At 37.7% G+C, this 9,805-nt stretch overlaps 1 non-coding gene across 1 annotated transcript; it reads right to left on the bottom strand.

The window, feature by feature from the left end:
• Nucleotides 1–9,155: 9,155 nt before the first annotated feature.
• LOC136123003 (U6 spliceosomal RNA) lies at nucleotides 9,156–9,262 on the bottom strand. The gene has a single exon (XR_010655885.1). It is a non-coding gene; the product is annotated as a U6 spliceosomal RNA (small nuclear RNA).
• Nucleotides 9,263–9,805: the final 543 nt, after the last annotated feature.

Below are 9,805 nucleotides of genomic sequence, written 5' to 3'. Positions count from 1 at the left end.
TTTTTCATCTCCCACAAGGATATTAGTAGAGAAACATTTTAAATTTCAACAATTAGACTTTAAGATAGCCATAAATATGAAATAAAATATGTACTAAAATAAACTACAAAATAAATGTGTGTATGTTCTTTCCATATTATAGAGGAAACACTTCTATTTGGGGAGATTTTGCATACAGACACCAAGGTAAGTGATGGTAGTAAGTGATGCTTTCTAGCTCATTTCCTAGGTTTCAGAAAGTGCCCTGCTGCATTTAAAGCCTTTGGTGCCAAATTCAAGTTGTCCACTAGATGGCCCTAATACATATGAGTTCCTTTAACCGGTGGAACATTTAATCCCATGATAAAATAAAGTACTGACATATTTAATTATATTTATGATTGAAGAAGTCCTCTTCTAAGGGAAAACCATGAAGTGATCATCTACAAAGTTTAATAATGAATTATTAATTACCTAAAAGATAGAGAATTGAACATATGCTTTTTATCTCCTCTCTCAAACTCCCCTCAAAAGACAGAAAAGGAAAGTAAAAGTTATAAATCCACAAGGAAATAAAGAAAAATATAAACAGCAGACCAACTCACATTTTTAGGAAGCTGGCAACCCAATAGCTGAATGTGACTAACCTAGGAAAAAGCTGAAACCAAAGCACCAGCAGAGCAGAGAGCAGTGATTAGCAAGCCTATCCCATCCCAGGATTCTGGAGACTCAGAGATCAAAAGTGCCACTCCCCCTTGCCAGTGGAAAGGCAGGGGCCAGAAATAAATTGAAAATAGAATAATTTGGGGGGAAACCTACATACTGGTCTGCAAGACTTCCCAGCCCCTTTGCCCACTCATTTCCCTGAAAGCTTTCTGACCAGGCTGAGTTACCCCCTCCAAAACTAGAGGGCCATAGATCCTCCTGTGCTCTAACAGAGGGCAAGGCTTCTAGAGATTGGCTTACTCCCACCTTAATCCTCCATGCATCAGGCTTCCCCTTCCCACCAAAATCAGCTTTTTCCATCCTCACTCTTATGTACAAACAGCCAAGGATCACCAAACATTTTAGGGAAATCTCCAACATAAGAGACACAGAGCAAGGCAAAAGAGACACAGAGCAAGGCAAAAAGGAAAAAAAAAATTGAACAGAGACAATGCAGACAACAGAAGAAAATTTCAAAGTAATTAGTGTCCTCTGAAGAAGAAGAAAAACTGTTGGACCCATGACGCAAGAATAAAGTGCTACTTAAAAGTTTTGTTTAAAAAGAAAGAAGCAATCAGAGAAAAAGAAAGGGCTTTTGAAAACTAACCCTAACCCTAATTAGGGTATAGTATAATAACCAGAATGAAAACTATTTCAAAAGAAAGGTTAGAAGAGAATTTTAAGGAAACTTCCCTTAAAATAAACAAAAAACAAAAAGGGAAAAAGGATAGGAACATTAGGAGAAAAATCCAGGCTCCCCAACGTTAGACTAATAGAAGTTCTGGAAAGAAATGAGATTAAAGCAAAGGGAAAAAAATTATTGAGTAAATAATAAAAGAACATTCCCTCAAACTTAAAGAAATGAGTTTCCAGATTGAAAGCATCTACTTAATACCCAGCTTACTGAATTAAAAAAAAAAAATCTTAAGTTACATCACTGTACAATTTCAGAACATTTGGGATAAAGAAATGATCCTAAAAGCCTTGGAGAAGGGGGGTATAGTATAGTTATATGCATAGAACAGGTAATCAGAACATACTGAAGGGGCTTCCCTGGTGGTGCAATGGTTAAGAACCCACCTGCCAATGCAGGGGACACGGGTTCGAGCCCTGGTCCAGAAAGATCCCACATGCTGTGGAGCAACTAAGCCCGTGCTATACAACTACTGAGGCTGCGAGCCACAACTACTGAAGCCCACGTGCCTAGAGCTTGTACTACACAACAAGAGAAGCCACCACACTAAACCCGCGCACCACAATGAAGAGTAGCCCCCGCTCACCGCAACTAGAGAGAGCCCACACGCAGCAATGAAGACCCAACGCAGCCAAAAATAAATGATAATAAATAAAATAAATATTTTTTAAAATCTTATCTATAAATAAATAAATAATATAATATAAAAAAGAACATACTGGAAACCAGAACTCAGGAAAGTAGCAAGGCTGGAGAAATAGATTTCAGAGTCATCATACAAGTATGTGGAAGCTGAGGCAGGTGAGTAGGTGAAAGTTCTCAGGAAGAACACACACAGCCGCCTTCTAAGTCTTGGACCACAAAGATGATGTAATAGCAGCTCACTGGGCAGTGGCCAGCCTATGCTTGCTACTAAAATGGGGGAGACCACGCTGAGTCATATTAGGTCATGAGGCAAAAGGGAAAATCAGTAATACTGATCCTGTCTACAGTGTTAAATAGTGTCTCCCAAAAATTTATGTCCACCGGAGCCTCAGAATGTGACCTTATTTGGAAATAGGGTCTTTGCAAATATAATTAGATTAAGATGAGATGAGATCATACTGGATTAGAGTGGGCTCTAAATCCAGTGACTGGTGTCCTTAGAAGATGAGGAAAGACACAGAGACACACGGGGAAGAAGGTCAGGGGGAGATGGAAGCACAGATTGGAGTGGTGCAGCTACAAGCCAAGAAAGTCCAAAGACTTCAGCAATCACCAGAAGCTAGGGGAGAGGCATGAGGTTTCTCCCTGCAAGTGGCCAGCCTCCAGCACAGGGAGACAATACATTTCTGTTAAGCCATCCAGTTTATGGTGCTTTGTTACAGCAGCCCTAGGAAACTGATATGTCTTTATTTAAAATTTTGACATTTTATTATGGATTGCCTGGCATTAATTTTGATTTTTTAAAATGCTACATTAAAATATCTTGATAAATGAGTTTTTTGGCACCCCCTTAAATTTTGCCCCTGAAATCCAGGCCCTGGGGCATGTTTTAACTACTTTTATTGAATTGCTAACACATAGCCTTCTCATTCAGTCATTTTGCAGAGACATATACTGTATATCCAAAGAACAAAGAGTAAAAGCAAGCAAGCATGATATTTTTTTTTGAATTTTTGAATTTTATTTTATTTATTTTTTTATATAGCAGGTTCTTATTAGTTATCTATTTTATACATATTAGTGTATATATGTCAATCCCAATCTCCCAATTCATCACACCACCACCACCCCCCCACCATTTTCTCTACTTGGTGTCCGTATGTTTGTTCTGTACTTCTGTGTCTGTTTCTGCCCTGCAAACCGGTTCATCTGTACCATTTTTCCTGGCTCCACATATATGCGTTAATACATGATATTTGTTTTTCTCTTACTTCACTCTGTATGACAGAATCTAGATCTATCCACACTTCTACAAATGACCCAGTTTCGTTCCTTTTTATGGCTGAGTAATATTCCATTGTATATATGTACCACATCTTCTTTATCCATTCATCTGTCAATGGGCATTTAGGTTGCTTCCATGACCTGGCTATTGTAAGTAGTGCTGGAATGAACATTGGGGTGCATGTGTCTTTTTGAATTATGAAAACCATAATTATGGTTTTCATAATTATGAAAACCCTGGGTATCTGGCCAGTAGTGGGATTGCTGGGTCATATGGTAATTTTATTTCTAGTTTTTTAAGGAACATCCATACTGTTCTCCATAATGGCTGTATCAACTAACATTCTCACCAACAGTGCAAGAGGGTTCCCTTTTCTCCACACCCTCTCCAGCATTTGTTTTTTGTAGATCTTCTGAAGATGCCCATTCTAACTGGTGTGAGGTGATACCTCATTGTAGTTTTGATTTGCATTTCTCTAATAATTAGTGATGTTGAGCATCTTTTCATGTGCTTTTTGGCCATCTGTATGTCTTCTTTGGAGAAATGTCTTCTTCGGAGAAATTTAGGTCTTCTGCCCATTTTTGGATTGGATTGTTTGCTTTTTTACTATTGAGCTGCATGAGCTGTTTATATATTTTGGAGATTAATCCTTTGTCCGTTGATTCGTTTGCAAATATTTTCTCCCATTCTGAGGGTTGTCTTTTCGTCTTATTTGTGGTTTCCTTTGCTGTGCAAAAGCTTTTAAGTTTAATTAGGTCCCATTTGTTTCTTTTTGTTTATATTTCCATTACTCTAGGAGGTGGATCAAAAAAGATCTTGCTGTAATTTATATCAAAAAGTGTTCTTCCTGTGTTTTCCTCTAAGATATTTATAGTGTCTGGCCTTACATTTAGGTCTCGAATCCATTTTGAGTTTATTTTTGTGTATGGTGTTAGGGAGTGTTCTAATTTCATTCTTTTACATGTAGCTGTCCAGTTTTCCCAGCACCACTTATTGAAGAGGCTGTCTTTTCTCCATTGTATATCCTTGCCTCCTTTGTCATAGATTAGTTGACCATATGTGCGTGGGTTTATCTCTGGGCTTTCTATCCTGTTCCATTGATTTATATTTCTGTTTTTGTGCCAGTACCATATTGTCTTGATTACTGTAGCTTTGTAGTATAGTCTGAAGTCAGGGAGTCTGATTCCTCCAGCTCCGTTTTTCTCCCTCAAGACTGCTTTGGCTCTTCGGGGTCTTTTGTGTCTTCATACAAATTTTAAGATATCTTGTTCTAGTTCTGTAAAAAAAATGCCATTGGTAATTTGATAGGGATTGCACTGAATCTGTAAATTGCTTTGGGTAGTATAGTCATTTTCACAATACTGATTCTCCCAATCCAAGAACATGGTATATCTCTCCATCTGTTTGTATCATCTTTAATTTCTTTCATTAGTGTCTTATGGTTTTCTGAATACAAATCTTTTGTCCCCCTAGGTAGGTTTATTCCTAAGTATTTTATTCTTTTTGTTGCAATGGTAAATGAGAGTATTTCCTTAATTTCTCTTTCAGATTTTTCATCATTAGTGTATAGGAATGCAAGAGATTTCTGTGCAATAATTTTGTATCCTGCAACATTACCAAATTCATTGGTTAGCTCTAGCAGTTTTCTGGTGGCATCTTTGGGATTCTCTGTGTATAGTATCATGCCATCTGCAAACAGTGACTGTTTTACATCTTCTTTTCCAATTTCTATTCCTTTTATTTCTTTTTCTTCTCTGATTGCCATGGCTAGGATTTCCAAAACTATGTCGAATAATAGTGGTAAGAGTGGACATCCTTGTCTTGTTCCTGATCTTAGAGGAAATGCTTTCAGTTTTTCACCATTGAGAATGTTTGCTGTGGGTTTGTCATATATGGTCTTTATTATGCTCTGATAGGTTCCCTCTATGCCCACTTTCTGGAGAGTTTTTATCATAAATGGGTGTTGAATTTTGTCAAAAGCTTTTCTGCATCTATTGAGATGATCATATGGTTTTTCTTCTTCAGTTTATTAATATGGTGTATCACATTGATTGATCTGCATATATTGAAGAATCCTTGCATCCCTGGGATAAATCCCACTTGATCATGGTGTATGATCCTTTTAATGTGTTGTTGGATTCTGTTTGCTAGTATTTTGTTGAGGATTTTTGCATCTATATTCATCAGTGATATTGGTCTGTAATTTTCTTTTTTTGTAGTATCTTTGTCTGGTTTTGGTATCAGGGTGATGGTAGCCTCATAGAATCAGTTTGGGAGTGTTCCTTCCTCTGATATTTTCTGGAAGAGTTTGAGAAGGATGGGTGTTAGCTCTTCTCTAAATGTTTTCGTTTTCTTTTTTGCGGTAAGCGGGCCTCTCATGTTGTGGCCTCTCCCGTTGTGAAGCACAGGCTCTGGACGTGCAGGCTCAGCGGCCATGGCTCACAGGCCTAGCCACTCTGTGGCATGTGGGATCTTCCTGGACCGGGGCATGAACCCATGTCCCCTGCATTGGCAGGCGGCCTCTCAACCACTGCGCCACCAGGGAAGCCCTTCTCTAAATATTTGATAGAATTCACCTGTGAAGCCATCTGGTCCTAGACTTTTGTTTGCTGGAATATTTTTAATCACAGTTTCAATTTCAGTGCTTGTGATTGGTCTGTTCATATTTTCTATTTCTTCCTGGTTCAGTCTTGGAAGGTTATACCTTCCTAAGAATTTGTCCATTTCTTCCAGGTTGTCCATTTTATTGGCATAGAGTTGCTTGTAATAGTCTCTTAGGATGCTTTGTATTTCTGTGGTGTCTGTTGTAACTTCTCCTTTTTCATTTGTAATTTTATTGATTTGAGTCCTCTCCCTCTTTTTTTTGATAAGTCTGGCTAATGGTTTATCTATTTTGTTTATATTCTCAAAGAACCAGCTTTTAGTTTTATTGATCTTTGCTATTGTTTTCTTCATTTCTATTTCATTTATTTCTGATCCGATCTTAATCATTTCTTTCCTTCTACTAACTTTGGGGTTTTTTTGTTCTTCTTTCTCTAGTTCCTTTAGGTGTAAGGTTAGATTGTTTACTTGAGATTTTTCTTGTTTCTTGAGATAGGATTGTATTGCTATAAACTTCCCTCTTAGAACTGCTTTTGCTGCATCCCATAGGTTTTGGATCATCGTGTTTTTGTTGTCATTTGTCTCTACGTATTTTTTTATTTCCTCTTTGATTTCTTCAGTGATCTCTTGGTTATTTAGTAACGTATTATTTAGCCTCCATGTGTTCGTGTTTTTTACGTTTTTTTCTCTGCAATTGATTTCTAATCTCATAGCTTTGTGGTCAGAAAAGATGCTTGATATGATTTCAGTTTTCTTAAATTTACTGAGCCTTGATTTGTTCCCCAATATGTGATCTATCCTGGAGAATGTTCCGTGTGCACTTGAGAAGAAAGTGTAATCTCTTGTTTTTGTAATCTCTTGTTTAGGACATTTTTGACTGTCCTATAAATATCAATTAAATCTTTCTGGTCTCTTGTGTCATTTAAAGCTTGTGTTTCCTGATTAATTTTCTGTTTGGATGATCTGTCCATGGGTGTAAGTGAGGTGTTAAAGTCTCTCACTATTATTCTGTTACTGTCGATTTCCTCTTTTATAGCTGTTAGCAGTTGCCTTATGTATTGAGGTGCTCCTATGTTGGATGCATATATATTTATAATAGTTATATCTGCTTGTTGGATTGATCCCTTGATCATTATGTAGTGTCCTTCCTTGTCTCTTGTAACATTCTTTATTTTAAAGTCTATTTTATCTGATATGAGTATTGCTACTCCAGCTTTCTTTTGATTTCCATTTGCATGGAATATCTTTTTCCATCCTCTCACTTTCAGTCTGTATGTGTCCCTAGCTCTGAAGTGGGTCTTTTGTAGACAGCATATATATGGGTCTTGTTTTTGTATCCATTCAGTGAGCCTGTGTCTTTTGGTTGGAGCATTTAATCCATTCACATTTAAGGTAATTATCGATATGTATGTTCCTATTACCATTTTCTTAATTGTTATGAGTTTGTTTTTGTAGGTCCTTTTCTTCTCTTATGTTTCCCACTTAAAGAAGTTCCTTTAGCGTTCATTGTAGAGCTGGTTTGGTGGTGCTGAATTCTCTTAGCTTTTGCTTGTCTGTAAAGGCTTTGATTTCTCTGTCGAACCTGAATGAGATCCTTGCCGGGTAGAGTAATCTTGTTGTAGGTTCTTCCCTTTCATCACTTTAAATATATTGTGCCACTGCTTTCTGGCTTGTAGAGTTTCTGCTGAGAAATCAGCTGTTAACCTTATGGGAGTTCCTTTGTATGTTATTTGTCGTTTTTCCCTTGTTGCTTTTAATAATTTTTCTTTTTCTTTAATTTTTGTCAATTTGATTACTATGTTTCTTGGCATGTTTCTCCTTGGGTTTATCCTTCCTTAGACTCTCTGCACTTCCTGGACTTGGGTGGCTGTTTCCTTTCCCATGTTAAGGAAGTTTTCGACTATAATCTCTTCAAATATTTTCTCAGGTCCTTTCTCTCTCTGTTCTCCTTTTGGGAACCCTATAATGCAAATGTTGTTGCATTTAATGTTGTTCCAGACGTCTCTTAGGCTGTCTTCATTTCTTTTCATTCTTTTTTCTTTATTCTGTTCCATGGCAGTGAATTCCACCATTCTGTCTTCCAGGTCACTTATCCGTTCTTCTGCCTCAGTTATTCTGCTATTGATTCCCTCTAGTGTATTTTTCATTTCAGTTATTGTATTGTTCATCTCTGTTTGTTTATTCTTTAATTCTTCTAGGTCTTTGTTAAACATTTCTTGTATCTTCTCGATCTTTGCCTCCATTCTTTTTCTGAGGTCCTGGATCATCTTCACTATCATTATTGTGAATTATTTTTCTGGAAGGTTGCCTATCACCACTTCATTTAGTTGTTCTTCTGGGATCATGTTGTTCCTTCATCTGGTACAAAGTCCTCTGCCTTTTCATTTTGTCTGTCTTTCTGTGAATGTGGTTTTCCTTCCACAGGCTTCAGAGTTCTTCTTGCGTCTGCTCACACAAGCATGGTTTTTAAATAAAAAGTTGATTTCTTCAACAAGGGATGATTACATGTTTTCCTCCCTCATTGCAGAAATGCAGCCCGTCTCTCAGGAGGGACATACAGATATTGGCAGCCGTGTTTAAAAACAGTAATCACAGTCTGATAATTCCATCTGCTTCCCCTGAGAAAGAAAAATAATTACATGGAAGTTTCAGTGGCCTTGGATACCATGTAAGGAATTTTATTAATACATTATATTCACTTTGAGAAAACATCTGAAGGAAAATTCTTTTAGAGTTGAATGGGGGAGAGTTGGGTATTGGAGTAAGTGGCAGTTTTAGAACATGGCCCCAAGTCTTTTGACACTCCTTTCATGGAGAGGTTATGGTGGGTGGGGGTCCTATGGGCACACTTCTTTTTTTTTTTTAATTGAAGTATACTTGATTTACAATGTTATATTAATTTCTGCTATACAGCAAAATGACTTAGTTAAACACATATATTCATTCTTATATTCTTTTCCATTATGGTTTATCCCAGGAGATTGGTTATAGTTCCCTGTGCTATACAGTAGGACCTTGTTGTCCATGCATTCTAAATGCAATAGTTTGCATCTACTAACCCCAGACTCCCAGTCCATACCCCCATACCCCCGCTTGGCAACCACAAGTCTGTTCTCTATATCTGTGATTCTGTTTCTGTTTCGTACATAGGTTCATTTGTGCTGTATTTTAGATTCCACATATAAGTGATATCATATGGTATTTGATTTTCTCTTATTTCACTTAGTATGATAATCTCTAGTTGCCAAAAATATGGAAGGCTTCACAAATTTGCATGCCATCCTTGGGCAGCGGCCATGCTAATCTTCTCTGTATTGTTCCAATTTTAGTGTATGTGCTGCAGAAGCGAGCACTGGGCACACTTCTTGAATCTGGGCAGGCTTATGACTCCTTCAACCAAGAGACTACAGTGGACACAATAGTGAGGCTGGGTCATAAAAGGGAATGCAGCATCAGCCTTACACACTAGAACACTCAAGCTTGGAGCCCTGAGCTGCCATGTAAAAGTCTAACTACCCTGAGAACATTAGCTGTAGGGAAGTCAAGCCACATAAAGAAGACAAGTGCAGTTACTTTTGTTGGCAGTCCCAGGCCCTGAGGCAGCCCAGCCCAAGGGATGAGACCTGAAATCTCAAGGAGGAGAGGTCCACCATCCCTGCTGTGCCCAGTCTGATTCCTGACCCACAAAACCTGTGAACATAATCAAATAGTTGTTTCAAGTTGCTGAATTTGGGTCAATTCGTTATGCAGCAAAAGTAACTGCAAGAGAGTATGAGGGTCAAAGACATATCAATATGAATGGGTAGATTCATTATCCAAAAATCTTCCAGTCAACTGCAGAATGGAAGTTTACAATACTTTGGAATAAAAGTTTTTCCAAAATAATCTGGAATAAT

The sequence above is a fragment of the Phocoena phocoena genome, chromosome 4, assembly GCF_963924675.1.
Source record: "Phocoena phocoena chromosome 4, mPhoPho1.1, whole genome shotgun sequence".
Classification (NCBI taxonomy): domain Eukaryota; kingdom Metazoa; phylum Chordata; class Mammalia; order Artiodactyla; family Phocoenidae; genus Phocoena; species Phocoena phocoena.
The sequence above is the reverse complement of the archived record's forward strand: the minus strand, read 5'-3'. Positions and strand labels throughout refer to the sequence as shown.